The sequence below is a fragment of the Siniperca chuatsi genome, linkage group LG12, assembly GCF_020085105.1.
Source record: "Siniperca chuatsi isolate FFG_IHB_CAS linkage group LG12, ASM2008510v1, whole genome shotgun sequence".
NCBI classification, from domain to species: Eukaryota; Metazoa; Chordata; class Actinopteri; order Centrarchiformes; family Sinipercidae; genus Siniperca; species Siniperca chuatsi.
In genome coordinates, this window is record NC_058053.1 from 22,558,853 (window position 1) to 22,579,279 (window position 20,427).

At 39.9% G+C, this 20,427-nt stretch overlaps 1 protein-coding gene across 6 annotated transcripts in view; it reads right to left on the reverse strand.

Annotated features, from left to right (window-relative positions):
• The window catches only part of sema5ba (sema domain, seven thrombospondin repeats (type 1 and type 1-like), transmembrane domain (TM) and short cytoplasmic domain, (semaphorin) 5Ba), a 166,707-nt gene that overhangs the window by 133,192 nt on the left and 13,088 nt on the right, over window positions 1–20,427 (reverse strand). For 4 of the 6 annotated variants that reach the window (XM_044215757.1, XM_044215753.1, XM_044215754.1 and 1 more), the window contains exon 2: window positions 3,601–3,665. The exons of the other annotated variants lie outside the window; for them this stretch is intronic. The gene's annotated coding sequence lies outside the window, so the exon portion shown is untranslated. The remainder of the gene's footprint in view (window positions 1–3,600; window positions 3,666–20,427) is intronic. 6 annotated transcript variants of the gene reach the window in all.

The window sequence follows — 20,427 nt, forward strand, 5'->3', positions numbered from 1 at the left end:
TAATTTTCTGTTGATCGACTAAAGGATTGATTGACTTGTTTCATTGAATTGTTTCAGCACTAAATCATAGGCATAAATCATCGGTGTCCCTCTTCCTGCAGGAGTCCTCAGGTAATATACAGATAAACTATGCACACTTGCACATGATATTCACGAGAGACTGTTCACTGGGTAAGTTGAGACAAAGATCTGACAGCTGCTGTAGTTTACAAGGGGGCCGGACATTTTTAAGTTGAAAGTTGAGGGAAAAACGTCCTAATTTGTAGCAAGCTGATGATTTGTTGCTACACGGCTAATTAGCAATTAGTCCACTGAAAGACTGTATCTAAATCCTGGTATGGGTAATTGGTGAATACATGCAGGTCTGACAGAACTGGCATGGAAACCACGTCCCCCTATCAGATCCAGGAATTCCATGTCTGATCAAACTCTAGATGAAGCCAAGTGATGACATCATCATCTGGCATGTGTTTTAAGATTTTGTCACATGGGCCTTGGCATGAGTGATTTTTACTCATCTCAGGAGACCTTCTCCATCACCATCACCACCGTCACCATCCCCCCGATGTGGTGTGAATGCCTCCTCTGTGAGCCAGGCCAAGGATCTGCCAGCGGCCCCTCTCTTTGTGGGCTGAATGGGCACGGCTCGGCCACGTTTTAAGGCACCCTAATGTACCATGGCTGGACCACAAAGGCAGCGTGGTAATTTGCCAGGGATAATGACGCTCCCTTAATTCGACCCTAGGGGCCAAAAAGAGAAAGCTTTAAAAGAGAATCCCCCATCCAGGGATGAGTTCTCTATCCCCCCCCCCACACATTTTTTTCTAGGTCTCTCTCTCCCTCTCAGTCCACCCCTTCTCTCACTTATTGGCCTGAAATGAGCTTGTTTTCTTCCGGCTTATTGTCATCCTGAACTAAATATCAGCAAACAACAGCGGGGCTGGAGGAGACAACATGCCAACCATGACTGGAGCCCCTGATCTCCTCCAAGAGCAGCCGAGAGAACCAAGACAAACACAGCGGAGCTTCCTCAAAGCAGCCAGAGAGGGAGCACGCTGCTCTGCTCCAATGACACATATTAGGGAAAGACATTTAGGCCACAAATTGAATCGAGCAGAGTAAGTGAGAAGGAGGTGAGTGCTAAGCAAGGGGAGTAAAACAACAGAACGTAAGCAAATGCCAAGGCTGGACTTCAGGGATATCAAATACAGAGAGCAAGAGGGTGAGATTCCTTTAAAGGGATGATAACATTTGATTATCTTGTTTGTGGAGTTTGGGCGCTTTGTATGTTTTCAAACCTGAGACCTAACTAAGTATCCATTTCAAAAGGTCCTTTTTTTATGGACACATTTTACACTCAATTATTTTTCATAGTAAAAGAAAATGTTCGGAACAACAACAGATAACAACACGGCTTCAGGCAATATGTTTGCTCAGTATGCTCATATTCATGTTTATTCACATAATCTCTAATTATGCCTGAAGGAAGATAACGGAATGTGTATGATCTATTAATCTACATAGAGTCTTAATCATGCCATTCCAATGCAAACAAAGCAGAGCTTGATTACTGTGAATACCAGACTGAAGTCATAGATTGAAGACGTCTACAGCATTTAGATGTTCCGCCTTAAACAGTTACCCAAAAACCCGCATTTTTCACAAGGATGTTTGGTTCATAATCATCTGTGGTTTTTTTATAATAATAATAATATAATAATAAAGTTTATTTATAGAGCACAAAGTACAAAGTGCTTCACATAGAGAGAAATAAAATACCACAGTGAATGATAAAATACACAAAAAAATAAACAGACAGCTCAGGTAAAATCAGGATATGCTTTCTGATAAAAATGCGTCTTGAGAAGAGACTGAAAAGAAGACACTGACTCAGACAACCTAATTTCTTTGGGCGAGTTGTTCCAGAGCCTCGGGGCCCTGATGGCAAAAGCTCTGTACCCCTTTGTTTTCATTCTGGACTCAGGAACAGACAGACGATCTCAAACTACTTAAAGTTTCATAAGGGATTAAAAAGTTTAAAATATAGTCTGGAGCCAGGCCATGAAGAGCCTTTAAAGTAATCAATAAGATCTTAAAATCAATCCTAAAACAAACAGGGAGCCAATGTAAAGAGGCTAAAACAGGTGTGATGCGGTCGTACCTCTTGGTCCTGGTTAACAGCCTAGCAGCTGAGTTCTGTACAGTCTGCAGTCGTGTCAAAGTTTTTTGATTAAGACAGGTGAACAGGCTGTTACAATAATCAAGGCGTGAGGAGAAAAAAGCATGTACAACAGTTTCTGCATCACTAAGATTTAAAATAGATCATGTTTTTGAGGTAATAAAAACATGATTGGACAAGCTTAGTGATATGTTGCTCAAAACATAAATTGCTATTTTGCCACTAACAAATATTTCCCATTTCCACTTCATTTTCTGTTAATGGAGGCACTTTTTGAGCTGTGCTTGTCACAAGAGGACCTTGTTTACACAGCTGAATATGTCCTCTTGGAGAAGGAAATAGATGCATGAGGACATTAAATCCAGACAAGAAAATAATCTTAAAATGGTCTGGTTCTTAAAAAAGTTCAGGTATTTTTAAGTAAAATTGTAAAAAAAAAAAAAAAAAGAAAAGAAACAAAAAAAGAAACAAAACTAAAATGATGGGGTGTTCTGGTGAATGGGTTTAAGACGCTGACCATGTGATTGCAACTTCCCTGGTTTGAGTCCGGTTGGTGACCTTTGTTGCATGTCATCACCCTCACTCTCGCCCACGTCTCCTCCCTGTGTACTATATAATAAAGGCTAAAATGCCTGAAACGATTAAAAAAATCAAAAAATAATGAGCCTCAGCTGTAGAGGGATGTAATAATGAGAGTGCTGTCTTACTGTTTTTATAATCTAATTAATAGCAGTCATGCAAATGCAATGACAGTGACTCCAGTCTGTTCTGGTGGAGGTGATGTCACAAGGTGATTGTGCACTCGTGTCACATCTCATCTGAACAATGATTTCATCGTACAGTGTCAGTTAGGCTCAAGGCTGTCTGCACCGGAGTGATTCACTGATTCATATTCATAGAAAGAGAGAGAGAGCGAGAGACACAGAGAGAGAGAGAGAGAGAGAGAGAGAGAGAGAGAGAGAGAGAGAGAGAGAGAGAGAGCACTCGTCCATTACCAGCCTGTATGAAGCCCCTCCACCCGTCCCCCCTCTCTCCTGCTTATCCTCCTCTCTTCCGCCTCCACTGCCATACTCTCACCACTGCTTTTCAAATCACTTCAGAATAAAGGGCTTTCACCAAATAAAGGGCTGCCTTACTTTTACTACAGAGGCCACAGAGATTTTGGGGGGAGGGAAGAAAGACATTTAGAGAAAATGAGAATGAGAGAAAAGGAATAATAGCAATCCCTCGTCTTTGAGATATCCACAAGACCAGAGAGAAGTTTGGTGTTTGCCAACAAAATTAAGCACACAAGAAAAAGCAAACAGAATTGTGAAACAAATACAAAGCAGAAATTCAGGTAAAAGATGCAGAAACTAATCAAAGAAATGCATGAAAGTGGCATGAAAAGCTTTGAATGAAAAAGATGAAAGTGTACTCACCAGCTAAGCATCACTGGGGTGTGGGGAGGGGGCTGAGAGGGCCGGCTGTCCTTTTCAAACTGATTCTGGAAAGAGAGAGAGAGAGAGAGAGAGAGAGAGAGAGAGAGAGAGAGGGGAGGGGTGAGTCTTTCACTAGCTGCTCGCCTCCTTATAAGCAGAGTGCAGAGCCACAAAGAAGTGCTAGTGCTCTCGTAAACAAACCGCCAACTTTTCAATGGAGCAGAGAAGGCGGAGCAGGAATGGCATTTAAACGGAGACTTCACGAGGTTGGGAGCTGGACGAAAAGAGGGACCTGCAAGATGCCTTTACATCAAGTGAAGGCCTAACCGGACAATAACAAACCATCAAGTTCAATACAGTTCAAACTCATTAAACCCTAAACCCCATATAACATTAGAAGCCTTGTATTGCGTAGAAAACACAGCCCAAATATGTTCAACTGTAAATTAACAATATAGATGTAAATGAGGTGAACGGATGCCTAATTGTGTTGAATCAAACACAGATGCTAATATGCAAAGAGCACTTTGGGTTCCAAGCTTTTTGATCTCAATGGCACAGAGCAAATTGGAACAAATAGCCCTGGTTGGTTTCTACGGCAACCTGAAAAAGCAGCTCAGACTTGCCATCCCTCTTGCGGAGTCAACAGCTGTGATATGGCTGCTGTTTCCTTCACTTCCACACAGAGTGGCAAAAATACATAAAAGAGGGATTGATTATTGTCATCTGATTGCTCAAGTAAGACTGATCACTTCTGCATAGAAGTAGAGTATAATCAACTGTGCATTCATATGGTATGCTGCTATTCATTAGTGTGAATGCAGAACTTGACAAACATGTACTCAGCAGATGCCTCTGACAGTATTTAGGGGTGCAATTAATTTCATTATCGATTAATGCTGAGTCAAGATTTTTTTTTATTAGTCTATAAAATGAAGAAAATATTGAAAAATGTCCATCAGGAGTTCCCAGAATCCAAGGAGGCATCTTCAAATTTTTTGTTTTGTCCGAGTCCAAAAATGAATTCACATCAATTTACAATGATATAAATATATAGATAATATATAGCAGCCAATTCTCACACTTAAGAAGCTGGAACCAGAGAATACTTCATAAATGACGACTGAACGATTATCGAAATTGTTGTCAATTAATAAAAATCCAGGACAAAGTTCTTCCACCAGAATCTCAGGCGTAATGCTGAGACTCTCAACAGTCTCAAAGACAGGTAGACAAATGCAGTAAAGGGGATTTTCTATGGAGCTAAGCTGAGAATTTAGGGCTGAGCAGCAGGAAGTGTCCGCTCAAACAAAAAAACTCCCCATAATCTCCAGTGTCAGTGTGGGATCAGTCTTTATTCACTGCAACAAGTGAGGAGGAAGAATTCTCATAAACTGCTTAGTCTGTGACCTATAGTCTTACTCTCTTTCAGACACACACACACACACACACACACACACACACATACACACACACACACACCCCAACCTCCTGCAGTGATGCCTCTACACCAGACAGACAGACAAACAAAGTCTGGGACTACTCAACCCTGCTCAAATTCAGTAAAACTTTATTGACCAGATAACTGACAGGCATGTGACATTCACCGTGATGCAAATCACACTGCAGAGTTGTGGTTTGATAAACAACACACAGATAACAAGTTGATAACAACAGATAAACATCAGAGCCAATGCCTGGGCCCCATTCTTCATACGTGGGGTACCAAGTTATCCAGATTAGAATGTTGATGATTTGACGTGCGTCTGGATTTTTTGGTTCTTCAAAGCTAATTTAAAATGAATCTGGAACTGTTGTCAGAGCAACTAGTCCTTAAACCCAAACCTGAAAAAGTGCAGGCTTATTGACAGCTAGCTGGGTCATGACCAAAACGTTTTAGGGTGAACCCCATACATGAACTAATATTCAAATACAAATGCCTCACCTTCTTAGCTTTGTAACAAAAGAGTGTTGATATAATTATGAGTTTAGATGAGAACATGCAGGTTATTGAGAAATCACTATGAGCTGTTGGTGTAATCATCAGAATTTAATTTTCATAATGAAGTCACCTATACTTATACATGATAAAATATGCAACAAAACAAAAAAAAAAGGTTGTTCACCAAAAAAAGAACAAAATCAAATTTAGTTTGAGATACTGTGAGGAAAAGACAAACTCAACTCAAAGATTCTGACTGTTAAAAGACCAGCGGAGCCAAAACATATGATCATATAGACTAAATAGGTCTGGTGCTCACTGATGGCTGGTTCCATGGTTGGAGAAGACAACTGAGCAAATCAGAGCTTTGTCGGCAGGATTAAGAATACAGATGTCATCTTCCTTTGCCAGAGCCAGAAAAATAGCGACAGAAAATCACCATATTTGTTCCTCCGTTTTGACTGATAATTATATTGACATTCAGGTTAGGGCAAAATAACAACCTCTCCCAAACTGAAAACAGCTAATATAAACACTACGTCAGACTTCATTATAAAGTGAAAACAAAATGGCAATTCAGCCTGATAATCAGGCCAACAGCCTACAATACACTCCGAAATTTATTATAGTTCATCATCTGGGGATCATGAATATCTGAACCAAATTTCATGGCAATCCATCCAATAGTTGTTGAGACATTTAACTCAGAACCACAAATGTGAACCTCATGGTGGCGCTAGAGAAAAAGTCAGAGGATCCCCAAAGTAATTAGGATCCATCATTTGGGGACCATGAATGTCTATCAAATTTCATGGCAATCCATCCAACAGTTGTTGAGATATTTAAATCTAGACTGACCCACCAACCAACTACCCGACATTGCCATCCCTATAGCCATGTCACAGTTTGACTTGTCATAGCAGAAAAAGGTCTAATTGATAACATTAATAACGACTGCATTCCATTTAGGTGAGCTAGTTCCAGGATCTTAGTATTGGGCATGCTGGCTCACCACTATGTCTTACTGAGACACTTAATGGAACTCATTGATAAAGAAATGTATCACAAGGTGATTATTTAGAAAGATAATCAGGGTATTATTTTGACAGATATTGCGATATGAGTCATGATTTAAGTGGGAATGGTAATTTTTGCATTCCATTTTCACAGAAAGAAATATAAAAATGATGATGTGATTTTTGCTGGGGCCTTCACCAAATAAGCATGTTCCCTTATGTCTGGAGAATGTGATTTGTAGGCCGGGGCATCTCTGTACTAGCATGACAATGCCTCATTTATAATGGTTACACATTTTACTTTTATCAAACATTGCAGCTCCTGCAATTTGTATACTGCACTTGGCCATATTGCGATTTTGATAATATTTCGATTAACTGTTCAGCTCTAGTAATCATCATAACTAGTCTGAATCTAGATCGAAAGGCAAGAGACATCCCCTGACACCCTAGTAGAATATTTATCATAATATAATAATAGTAGAGCTGAAACAATTTCAAGATGGCCAAATGAACATTTTGAGCTTATGCATTTTAGTATCTCAGTCATCTGGTGCTTTATTCATTTTTTAGATTGTCTAATTATTTCTCTAATCCGCTCCCTTAAGACAGTGAATTCACACACACACACACACACACACACACACACACACACACACTGGAGACAGATAGATACATATAGCAGCAATTAGAATAGCTACTTTCTGTCTCTCCACTTTTCTAATCTTGAATTAGTGATTGAAAGTCATCTGCCTGTTTGGTGGTCGTACTGTATGTGTGTGTGTGTGTGTGTGTGTGTGTGTGTGTGCGTTCTGTAGGTGTGCGGTGAACTTGAGATGCTCTATAACCAGCAGTCCTTCTGATAACAGTATGAGGCCGACAAAGCAGTCAGGAGGTTGAGCTCACACTCTTGTGCTCCAATCTGGAACTTTCTTTTGGTCTGTCGAAACTTTTTCAGCTCGCCGCAGTGCATCTCCCCCATTTCTGTCCATAAGAAGTGGTTATCAACGGTCGCCAGCGGATCCAGCTGTGAAAATCAAATTCTCCTAATTAAGCTCCAGTTACTGGTAACTGAATCAGACAGTTTAATGAAGACTTAGCGGGAAGTAGGTGAAGAGGCGAGTTATGAAACAGCAGGAGTTCACAACTTGACAACTAAGGGAGTTTATCTCACACACGCACACACACACACACACACACAGGAATACACACACCCACATTCACACAGTATACTTGTGTAGTTTGACATTCTTCCTTCAGGGCAGTAAAAGAAATATGTCTAATTAGGAGCAAATTACTGCCTGCAGCTTTCCAGTTTACATCAGACTATAGCAGCGTGCTGTTGATAAACAAACATTTTCCTGCAGCCACCCAAAGTCTAACAAACCAGATCCTAGTTTTTACTGAACAAGGACACACTGCATGATATAAACTGAGACAGCAACACTCCAAAAAATCTCTCACTACTCTGTAGACTCATAGAAATTTCTAATTTTGTCAATGTGGTCTCTTCTGATGTTACCCTCAATAAGGGTAATTGTCACTGAACTCAATTTTCTTCCCAATCATCAACGACAATATTGGCATAGCTCTGTGTGGCTGGAGTTCAAATGGCTGTGCCTAATGTTTGAATCTAAAATTTGAAAATAAAAATGTGATGAGATTGAAATATACTTAGCATTTCAAACGTTATTATTTAGGTCTAAAATTCATCAAAACATCAAACTTCCACCGTGCAGTGAGTAACGGAGAGGAAAAGCACACAGGGCTTCTCTCTGCTCAGCTGTGCTGCTTGTCTGCCCACTCACCTTCAGCAGAGTAAACAATGAGTCTGCCAGATAAGCCATGTAATAACACGGTTTCTAAATTACCTCAGGCACTATTTGTGTATTATGTGCTGTCACGTTTTTGCATAATGGCCAACACGCATATCAATAGGTTGGTAAAGCCTAATTAAGCCAACATGGCTGAAACTATTTCCCCTCCAATACTGTATATGGATCCAGTTGTACTTACAGTTAGTGCCATAAAATGTAAAACCTCTGTAGATATTTCAGTCAGAATGTGGCGGAAAACTTTTGAATCAGTAAATTCCCAGGGTCCAATTACAAATCAAGAAATTAGCAAATGAGACACCATCCATTTTGAAAGCTTGTCTGCAGCGTTCTATAAGAAACTCTTCATAGAACAAGTCAAACAATATATGCAGAGAAGAGATAGGCCATTATCCAGTACTGATCAGAATACAGAAAAGGGCAATCACATTCTGTCAACAAATCTGAAAAACAATGACCTCCACTTAAAGCAACTACAAGGAGTTTTTAACTGGTTATGAAACAGTCTCAGTTTAGTACTGATGTCTCTATATGACCTACATAAGCAAACAAGACCATCAGTGATACGAATGGCTAATTCTATATAGGTATTTTAAATGCCTGTCTCAGAGTCCGATTCCCCGCGAAATCAGACAAATGAGGAGAAAAAGAACAGAATTGACCAAAGAACAAAACATGAGTCAACACTGGTCGGTCATTCAACAGATGGGTATAATTATGGGATTTGAAAGGATTCAAAACCGATCCTGAATTGGCCCTCTTCCTCCTGGACAGGTATGTAATATGTCTATTTTATTTGGCTGTGTACTGTCCATGGAGGTATCAGTCACGGTGGACATTACTGTAATACAACTGGCTTATAACATAACATTATATGTTGGCCTTGCTACCGAGCTATATCTTGCTGTTGGCTCATTATTATGAAAACATAACATTACTAGGGAATCTTTATAACTTTAGCTTTCTCAACAAAATTACTATTACCGAGCAACCGAATCTGTTAGTTGTAGGCTTACATGTAACCTAGATGTACGAACAGTACTAAAACAAAAGGGACAAAATCCACAGTGCTCTTTCCCTGGAAAATGTATTCCAAAGTTTATCTGAGGCTAATACGAGGCTTCAGCAGTCTGAGTTAACTAAATCAAGTTACTGTCTTTAGTGTGAAACCATCCCTTTAGGAAGGGATCGCTTAATGACCAGTATGAACAGGAGGAAAGATTACAGCAAACAAAACATGGTTCAATGGTCATATGGTCACCTGACTATTGTTTTTAAGACAGACTTGAAACATCTGAAAACCTATACTTTAACTGTTTCAACTGTGTTTCTGAGAAACCATGTTTTTTTTCCATCAGTTGGATATGGTCAATGGTTCTAAATGCTACAATACTTATGAGCCTCAGCTGATGTTGCTCTGAAGAAACCAGTGAGAAACACGAATCAGAACTGTAGCAAATTCCCAATGCTTTGTTGTTTCCAACAAAACGCTGCATCATAGCTGATTAATTTATCTCACAGACCCAGAATCTTAAAGCATATCTGTAACTGGATGTTTCTTACAAAAATGCTCCTTGTGTGTCATAGGTGACTTTTCTTTGTTCACAAGCTTGCAGCTTTGACTTTTTAATCAAAAACCAGATATTCTATTATGCCATTCATCGTCTTTTGTACTAATGATTCAACACATTCATGCCCATCCAAGCCTTGGAAGTGCTCTGTCACCTCTATGCTAATGCATAAAATGAATGGAACTTTTTGGAATCCAGGACACTTTTCTTGACACATTGTTTACACCCTAATCTAATAAAATAAGTCAGGTCAAGTCATGTCAATTTCATGTATATAGCACTGAATCACTGGTTTGTCTCTGAGGGCTATACAATCTGAGCTCTACCGTTAGACCCTCGATTCAGATGAGGAAAAGCATCACCAAATGTAAACCAGGGAGGCAAAAGGAAAATGTGTGAGTTTTACTATGCTAATTGAACACAATAAATCAAATGGACCTGAAAGACAGAGAGAGACAGTGGCAATTACACATCCAAGAGGCTGGTGGCTATTGTTGACAGACAAGTCGCCGTGGTCACATGGGAGCACACACACATACATATAAATATATGCTGCTTCCCAAAGGGTCGACTCTTACAGACGAGGCGGTTTAACTTGCACAACCTGAAACCATGGCATCACGTTCACAAGCAAAGTAGTCCATTACCCTTGTTTTTCTGCTCTGTCCTCCTACGTCTCTACAGCGGCCGGGTTTCCAGCCCAGTTTCATATGTCCTTGGCTTTCCATCATAGCACTTGACATCTGTTTATATACGGCGTGACCTCTGACCCCGCACTCCCCGTTCTCAGAGACAACCTCTCCAGGTTAGTGGAGAGGTCACTTGTGTTATTGCGAGAGTGGTGACAAATGGCTAACAAACAAGAACAGTGTGTAAAAGACCACAGAGGGAATAAAAGCATCATTAATGTGTCCATGCACTCACACATCCACACCTCAATGTATATACTGTAAATGTTACGTGTGTTCCTGTACTTATGAAAAGCAATTTCAGACCTTGTGTCATGTGTATGTGTTTCTATCTGATTGCTCACTAAGCTCAAGTGAGTCTGTCGTAATTAAGTGGCACCTCCATTAAAGAAGCCTGGGGCTCCTAATACATCAGTGTTAGCTTTAACGCTACAAACTGCACGGCTGACCAACTGGCTTAGAGAAATGATGGAGAGCTAACTATGCTATTTAAATGCATCAATCCTCAGAGACGTGACTTCACCTTGTACAGACTGAACTCTACCAGGGCTGGGTGAAACACTGAATGTTAATGATGTAATTTATTCACAATAGTTGGTGTTGTTGGTGATATAAAAGAAGGCAAAACACATAGCCTACTGCAGCCCTAACAGGATTTACTTTATTTTCTTTCTATAATACTGGATTTGAACAGTTTTCATAAAATTCAATTTAGATTAATTTAAAATTCAGTTATAGGAAACAATGCAACAAAGAACTGAAGTAAGCGGTGCAATCCTGCTGTGTGTCTGCGTGAGCATCTTGTGTGAGTGATAGTCTTTCCAAAAGAGTCTTCATGCGGTCCTGGCTGGGGTTTGTTGATTAGTCTGCTACTGGAGTAAATGTGGTTACACTACTGGGTGTTTGTATGTGTTTGTAATGGAACATTTTACAGTATATATGTGTGTATCTATGAGTGCTTTAGGTGTGCACTTCTTTCCACTTCTGTTTCTGCGTCCCTGAGTGCTTGTTTGTGGGAAAGGCTGCTCACATGCATGTGCCTGTAAGTGAACTTGGCCGTTCAAAGTACAGTTTGTTGTGTTGGTACAGAGTGAAGTGCCCAGCGTAGGGATTGAATTGTCTGCAGGCAGCCAGCAGCGACCTCAGCTTCATACCACAATTATACTTATCGAGCTGAATATTGATCCACACATCCCAATTGTGCAGCAGCCAAATGGCTGCACCAGTCTTGCCAAGCTGGCAGAACAAGACCTGGATCCATTTTACAGCACTTGACACAAATATGAAAAACATGTGATACACTGTTGTGTTCAAGTGATGGATCCTATCGTGAGGCTGCTGAAGTGTGACGCACATTAAATTCATCACATTTGGTTCAAACACTAAAATCATCAGGTTCTTTTTGTGTTGCAATAATTGGTGTAGCTTATTATGTTTCTGTGTGCTTTAACCCTAATTAAAAAAGCAAACATGATGTGACTCTTGAGTGTGTGGTTTGAATGAGTGACTGCATTTATATTCACATTCTGCTTTACACTCAAACAGCATCTTTAGCACAAATTTACATAATGGTACAGTCAGGCCTTGGTTATGAACTGTAGAAGAATGAAAAACAAACGAGAACTGAACATCAACACAATAGGAGCCTTCAAAATGTTTAAGAGTCTAATCCTCACAATTGCTGGAGGAAAATTAATCCTTCTTTTGCATTTCTTTTCTTGATTAAACATGAACAACACAAACACCACACAAGTCACACAGGAACATGAGGGTTGGGTTCAGATAGCCAGTTCCATTTTGGAACTAAAATATTCAAATTTGTTAAGCTCTGAGTCTGACTCAAACCTCTTATCAAATCTTTTACCTTTACTATATTTTTAGTAGCACACTGCAATGTATAACTAAAGCTAATGTTATCTATTTGACAAAGCTTCACAGTTATCTGAAGAAATTTAAGTTTTAGTTCTTGAATATTAACTTATTTATAACGTTTGTTACAAAAAATTCTTAAAAACTAAACCTAGGTTTGGGTTGCAATAGTCAGTTTCGTTTTAGATCCAGCTCCCTGTTGGCAAAATACCTGCATTTTGTCAAGCACTGATGCTAACAAATCTCAAATCTCTTCTCGTTCTTTTTTTACTAGCAATGATCATTTTACATTCATTAAGGTAACCTTTTTTATTTTGGCGCTGACTGTCAAGATCTCCAGCATTTGGAACAAGCAGTACATTTCATGAAAAATAAGGTGTGTAAATTAAGTGGGCTACAGCTATTATTTTAATATGTCAGTTACATATTTAATCAACATTTAATTTCATGTCTTCTGCTGTGCCGGATTTAAAAGTCAGATTTAATAACAATTCGATACTGGATACAGATTTCATAAAATGCTGTTGAACCACAACCCTTAGATCACAGTAGTCAAATCAATTAACCAGGTCAATACACATACTGTAGATGCACAGTATTCATACAAGAGTCGGAGTTGGCTGATCCACAGTGTACATCATGTGCTCCCCATCTCTAATCCTGAAAGTTGAACCTTCCTAACGAAGCTTTGTGAGAATATCCCCAATAGCGCACACTCAAACCCTCTGTCCCTCATTATCCCAAATAGGCTACTTGATCTCGGTTTCCCTCTCAATTTTCTTATACCTCACATCAAAACTCTGACAGTAGCTGCATCATTAAAACATGCACAGTGATACGATCCAGCTAAATCCCCTGACTTTGTGGGTGGAGAGCAGCTGCACTCAAAAACACAAAAAGACAGAACTGATTCTTTCATGCAGTCCTGAAGTGGTTACTTCTCTCTTAGGAGGGCAAACCAAATGTGGCATTGAAAGGGGAGGAAAACCATTTGCACCTGCCCTTCACATGCATATTTTCTCCAGCAGACACTGGGCTCTGGGGCGTAGGGCCCTGTGGATAAGGAATGGAAGGACTAGGGCAAGGAATTATTTATTAAGCCGAAGTACACCAGCTTCCAGAGGGAGGAAGAGAAAGGATAACTCTCCGTCTTTTCCCTGTTGGTCAGACGCCATCAAGGGAAGAAGTGAGCTGAGTTGAGCAAAGCAGCAGTAAGTATCACCACGACAGGAAATAAAGAGAGTGGGCGATGAGGAGAAGGAAACAAGAGGGACAAGAGGGGATTGCAGCACCACGCAAATCCAGAGAAAAACACATCTTCGGGGAGAGCTTGCCTACAGAAGTCTTACACAGAACTAAAACTAAATTCAGTTTCCTCGGCTGTATGCAGCTGCACCAAAGCAAATTCAAACAGAGATGGGAATCAGCTGTATTATGGTAAGCAGTAGCCTTTTCAGCTGCCGAAGCTGCGCAACTCATATGCTTTTATACCCTCCACTATGTAAATTACGAGTAGAAAATTGAGTGAAATGTTCCTATCAGCCTAATGTATTATGTGCATTAAGCTAACACAGCTTTCAGTCTGCTAAAACACAGCCCCAACTCCGAATGTGAGAAATTAAATCTCCCCATATGGACACGTATAGCGAATTTGAATTAACCCTGACAGGGATGAACCAAACATGAGGTGGTCTGAGCTTTTAACCCCTGATGTCTTTGGACTTTAATGATCCCCCGAAAATCTACACTACATGCTCAAAAGTATGCGGACAAGCGAACATTACACCAATATGTGATGGTTGAACATTTAATTCCAAACCATGGCCATTAATCTGCTGCTATAACAGCCTCGACACTTTCTTTCAGGTTTCAGGCTTTCCACCAGATTTCTGAACCTAGCTGCAGGGATGTGCTCCCATTCAGCCACAAGAGCATTAGTGAGGTCCAACACTGATGTGGGGTGATAAGCCTGACTCACAGTCAGTGTTCCAGTTCTTCCCAAGGGTGTTGGATGGTTTTGAGGTCAGAGCTCTGTGTAGGCCTGAATGTGTGTTTTGGGGCTTTGAAACTGCCACAAAGTTGGAAGCGCACACTATTGTCTATAATATCACTGTATGCTGTAGCAATCAGATTTCCTTTTATTGGATCTAAGAGGCCTACACCAAACCAGCCCCACCCAAAGGTACACTTCAAAGACTTAGACAACATAGCCATAGCTCAAGCACTAATGGTTACCTCAACTAAACCCTGCATACACACGTTAAACCTGACAACAACAAAAAAAACTCCCTACCTTATTGTCTACTAAACCTACACACAATCAGTCTGGGGCTCATTTCATTTTGAAGTCGACAGCCAGGAAAGTGAGGGATGGCTGTGGACTGATAGAAAAGAGCTGCAAGTGATTCATCTTCCTGAGCCGGGCTTGGTCAGGTGGACACAGAAGTGCAGGCCATGTCTGGTTTTAATCAATGGAAATTCCACCTGGAGCAAAGGCTGAAAGAGCCAAAAAATTGAGAGAGAGAGAGAGAGAGAGAGAGAGAGAGAGAGAGAGAGAGAGAGAGAGAGAGAGAGAGAGAGAGAGAGAGAGAGACAGAGAGAGACAGAGAGAGACAGAGAGAGAGAGAGACTCAGTGAAAAGCAGACAATTTGTAAAAGAGAGACATCAAGTGAGGAATGAAAAAAGTGCCACAAGAGAGCCCCAAAATGAGAGATGTCAGGAATTAAAAAGTAGCTTCTGATCATAAGGATGATACACAGTAAATAGGAGAGAATAAAAGACAGAGATAAATGATGAAAGTGTCACAAGAAGAGAGGCAGGAGACAGCAAGAATTAGACCATTTAACATACCAGGGCTATGAATCAAGCTCCCAATCCATCTTTTAAAGTGCAGGAATGAAACCCCCATTTATCATTGTGGTGTGAGGATATAACTAAAGAAAAGAAAGTGGCAGGTTACAATGCCCCTGTCTTTTATCGAACTCCTCTCCTGGGACAACAGCAAAGAGTTCCTGACTTTCTGAAAGGCAGCAGGAAGATAGAGAGAGCGTTTGATTAAGTAATTTGGTGTTTACTGCCACAGACTCATCCGTCACACGCGCCGTTTGCTTAACACACTTCGAAATGGAAGTAGTTAGCAATTAAGATTGAATTGCAGAACGGAGAGACAGGTTCAAATTATATGTGACGCAGTAAAGAAGGCTATTAATTTGGGTTCAAAGAGAGCATGGCCTGAGGGGGGAAATAAAAGGAAGCACTAAAGCGTGTTACACTGTCTGAATGTGTGCACGGGTATCAGTGTGCATTCTCAATCTGAAACTCTGCTTCCAACTGATTTCCAACTCACCCAGGAGAAATGTTCGAACCAACACAACATAATTAGCTTACTTCTGACAACACCTTAAATAAACTTAAGGTGCCCTCTGCAGAACCTACACAAGTCAACACGAGGCAGTTTGCGTGTGATACATAAATTAATTCATAATCAGCCAAGTGAAGAAAGACTTCCTTTCCTCTCATAATCAAAAGTTGTGATTCAAGCTTCCGACTTCTATCAGCCTCTCAAAGCAGCACATCAAAGCTTACTGGAATTCAGTCTAGCATGAATGAGACCTCTCCAATGTTGCTTTCAACCTTAACAACACCTTTATCAATTTCTGCTTCATTTCACTCCACAGCATCCAGGAGCCCACTAAAATACTATTCTGGGATCTTGAGGACATAAGGTATAAACTCAGCTACTTAACACATTAAACCACCTGAAAACTTCAATTTAAATCTAGAAATAAACATGTGTTATTAACCATTAATAATCTAACACCCAAAAGCTCTTTGTTGGGACTTTGTGAGTGTGGTTTTATCAGATTTGACAACCCAACAACTCTCATCAGATTCTGATTCTCGTATTGTTCTGATAGAAATACCTGATATCACCTTTTTCCAACTGAGCCCCGCCACTTCAAACCAGTGAGAAGAGCACATAAAAAAATATATCTCTCAAAATTCAACTAATATGGCTCTACCTTTGGCAGCTGAGTGTTCATGAATTTCTCATCGCTTAAACTGTATTCACTGGGGAAGACCGTGCGATGCGGTTAGAAGCTCCGAAAAATGCTAGAAAGTGGATCTTGAGGTAAGAATTTTTAGTTAAACTACTGATTCCAAGGTCAAGAATGAACTTTTTTTATTGAAAGCAATAGGGGTGGGTATCTTTTAAATTTCTTCAATTGTGCCAGTACAATACCTGGGTTTCAGTACTGATACCAAAGTGATACTTCTTCTTGATTCTTTAACCCAAAGAAGTCAAAATTCTCAAATGTTACATGTTGTCTAAACACGTAAGCAGCTTTGTAAGAACTTTAAATAAAAAACATTATTCATCAAAATTCATACATCAGAATTTTAATGTAAATTTATCTGTAATCTGATCAATGAGCAAGTAAAAAAGATTACAAATCTGACTAGTCATTTGATGCCAGCTTTCAGTACTAAATCAAAGGGTCTACGGATAGAGGGTGTCGTATGTTGTACAGCTAGTAAGACCCTCTGAGGCAAATTTGTGATTTAAGCCAATATCAATAAAACTGACTTGACTTAACGTGATACCCGGCTCTAGTAAGAAGCTGATAAAGAAAATACATTTTCGGGGCCTTTAAATGAAGAAATTAGATAGAATTAAGTGCCATTTCAGTAAGTAACTAAGCCACAAACAAGAGTGGAGGCAGGATGATGTGCTCTTAATCTTGATAGATGCACCACAATGAATGCACTGTTGTGAATCTATAGGAAAAACAGTAAGTCTGAAATGAGTTTGACTTAGTCAGCGAGAGAGCCCATAGAAAAGCAGCAATTTATTGAGAATGTGGTTGTTCAAACATAAAAACTCAAACAAGGTACACTAAGGGTTCACAGCCAAAGCATCCATGACAAAAGATGAGCTCCAGAGTGCATATTTTGCATCAGTCCACTCAATGGTGCTTACAGATACGTCTGATTGAGTGGAAAGTGATGCTTTTATCGTCAGCCAAAAAAATTCCCTTTTCGCTCTTGTCAGTTTTGCACTTCTTTGATTCTTTTCTCATAGCCTTGGCTTCACAGTAGGCTTTGAAATCGTCCACCTGTGGTGCATATGACTCTGGCACAGATGAGAGAAAAGACAAAACAGAGAAGTGGCATTGGAGGAAGAGGAGAATGGCTTGAGGTGGCTTTAGCCTTTTAGTCTTCGTCACATTTCTGTGCCAGCCAGCTGTCTGGGTGTCCCTGGAGGCCAGAGCCTCCACACTAGATCACAGGGAATATCAGAAACACACAAACACACACATATATACAGTAGCACAGAGTCCTCTGTCCTCAGTATCAAATGGCTGTTGTCAGCAGAGGCAGGGCCACTATGCTGGATTCAGGCCAGGTCATTTCATTTCAGAGTATTTCATAGCAGCGAGGTCATTCTGCTGAATCAGAGAGCTTAGCAGCCTCAGTCATCACAAAGTCACCATTATGGTTTTTAATACTGATCTAAAACTGCACTGCTTACATATTATGGAACCATATCAACTCTGAGTTGCTTGTTTCGACTATATGCAATACAGGAAGATATTTTTATTATAATTCCAAATTAGCTTTTGTACCACTAGCTTTTTTATAAAATGTAATCTGTCACGATGGTCTAAAATTTTAACCACTAAGTCAGTGCATTCAAGGTATGTTTAACCACCGGTAGCCATAGCAATTACTATATACTTTCATGCTACACTATTAATGAACTCTTTGGTGAAACCTACTGTGAGTTAAGGTAACTACAAACAAACTCTAAAATAGCTGGTAATTTAAACACAGTATAATGTGGAGTTCCTCTGCAATACTTGACCTCCTCCACGTTGTCTATTTTATTCTTATGTCAAGATACCTTGTCGTGCGTTATTGCTTACATAAACAAGCTTGAAGACCAAATGCTAAGGAGTGGGACCTAAATTGAAAACTTAAAATGGACTTTGGAACTAAACATCAATTTAACATATATATTGTGTCAAATATCAAAATATCAGACTCCTTAAATAGGTGACGCACACAAAGAATACACTTATACACACACACCAAACCATGACTAGAGAAATATAAGGTCAGTGTTCCTGACATAATCATCAGAGCCCTTCTGACTAGTGCTGGCACTGATTTTCATGGTACCACAATTAAGATGCAAAAGAAATAATTAATATTCTAAAATTATGACAACAATTATGAAATGACAAAAACAAAAAAGCAACTAACCAACTTGATAGAGACTTGTTAGCTCTATAAATGAAATAATTACACATTTTGCTCCTGAAACCTATTCTATTTGGAAATGTTTTTATTTTAACAGCTGGATTGTTCAGCACATTCACTGAAAATCTCCTAAAACCACTGACACCATACATGACTGTATGAGTTCATAGAAGGAGGGAGTTTCTGTGTAAACAAAATACTCAAGTACAATAGCTGTTATATTGTGTTGGCAACACGTGCAGAACAGAGCTAGCTCATGGAAATTACAAGACAAAACAAAAAGTTAAAACTTCAATCTCTTTCAGATCTTACAGAACGCCTTGATTCCAAATGCATTACCTGTTGAAGATTATAAAAATCATTTTTAGTGTTGTGATGAAACTAATCCAAGGCACACAACTCATGAAAGAACAATGAATTGAAGACACACCAGGAGCTATCTGCTCACATAAATCTCTCAAAGAAATATGCAGCCACTAGAAAACACTCATTTACATCACCCGCAGGTTACCTTTTTGATACAAAAACAAATCTCAACACGGAAGGAAGACAATCAGAGAGACGAGAGAAAGAGAGGGACAGAGAGAGAGAGGACACCTGAAGTTAAACACAGTCTAACCACCACAAATTGGCTGTCCCCGGCCAACAGCCCTGTGTTTTATGTCTTGTTTATCCCTCTCACCGCAGAATACAAGTGGCCCTCTGTCATTTGTGCCGCCTTAATGAATAGAAGCACATCTTCAGCAAAGTCAGAGACGCGCGGCCACGGCTGCCATCACTGCAGGTTTGTAAATCGCCAAGGGTGTCTGGGCGTCATGCCAGCAGGGGCATGCTGTCGAAGCAGCAAGGGGCATCGAGGGTGGCTGGGGCGGGTTACTGTGGGATATGCAGGATAGTCAGAAGGGTTTGTGAGTACAGAACTGAAGCTAAGCTATAAGAAAAACAAGTTCCTACTACTACTGAATGTGTTGACTGAAATTCTCTGCAATTCCACACACTTGTTCACATACAGAACTATTGTTGTACTTCTGATCTCGGGCTGTTTTATTGTGGTTTGGCTATAGGTCCCTTAGTCCCAAATAAGGGAAATGTTAGTGCCTCTGAATACAATGATATTTTATACAATAATATGCTTCCAAGTTTGTGGCAACAGTTTGGGGAACCCCCTTTCCTTTTTCAACATGACAATGCTCCTGTGTACAAAGCCAGATCCATAAAGAAATGGTCAGAGCCCTGACCTCAACCCCATCCAACACCTGGAATGCTGACTATGAGCCAGGCCTTATTGCCCAACATCAGTGTTAGACCTCACTCGTGCTCTTGTGGCCGAATGGGAGCAGATCCCTTCAGCCAGTTTCCAAACTAAAGTGTTCCCAGAAAAGTGGAGGCTGTGACAGCAACAGATTAATGTCAACGGTTTTGGAATGAGATGTTCAACAATAACATACAAGTGTAATATTCAAGTGTTCACATACCTTTGTAATGTATATTTTTTTTAAACATTAATAAACTTAAATATTTTCTTCAAGTACATAATTAGGAGAATTGTCAAACCTAAACAAAATAATACCAACAAAAATTGACATGCAAACCAAGTAAATACAACATTTTTGATATGTTCAAGCAACTCAACTGCAGCT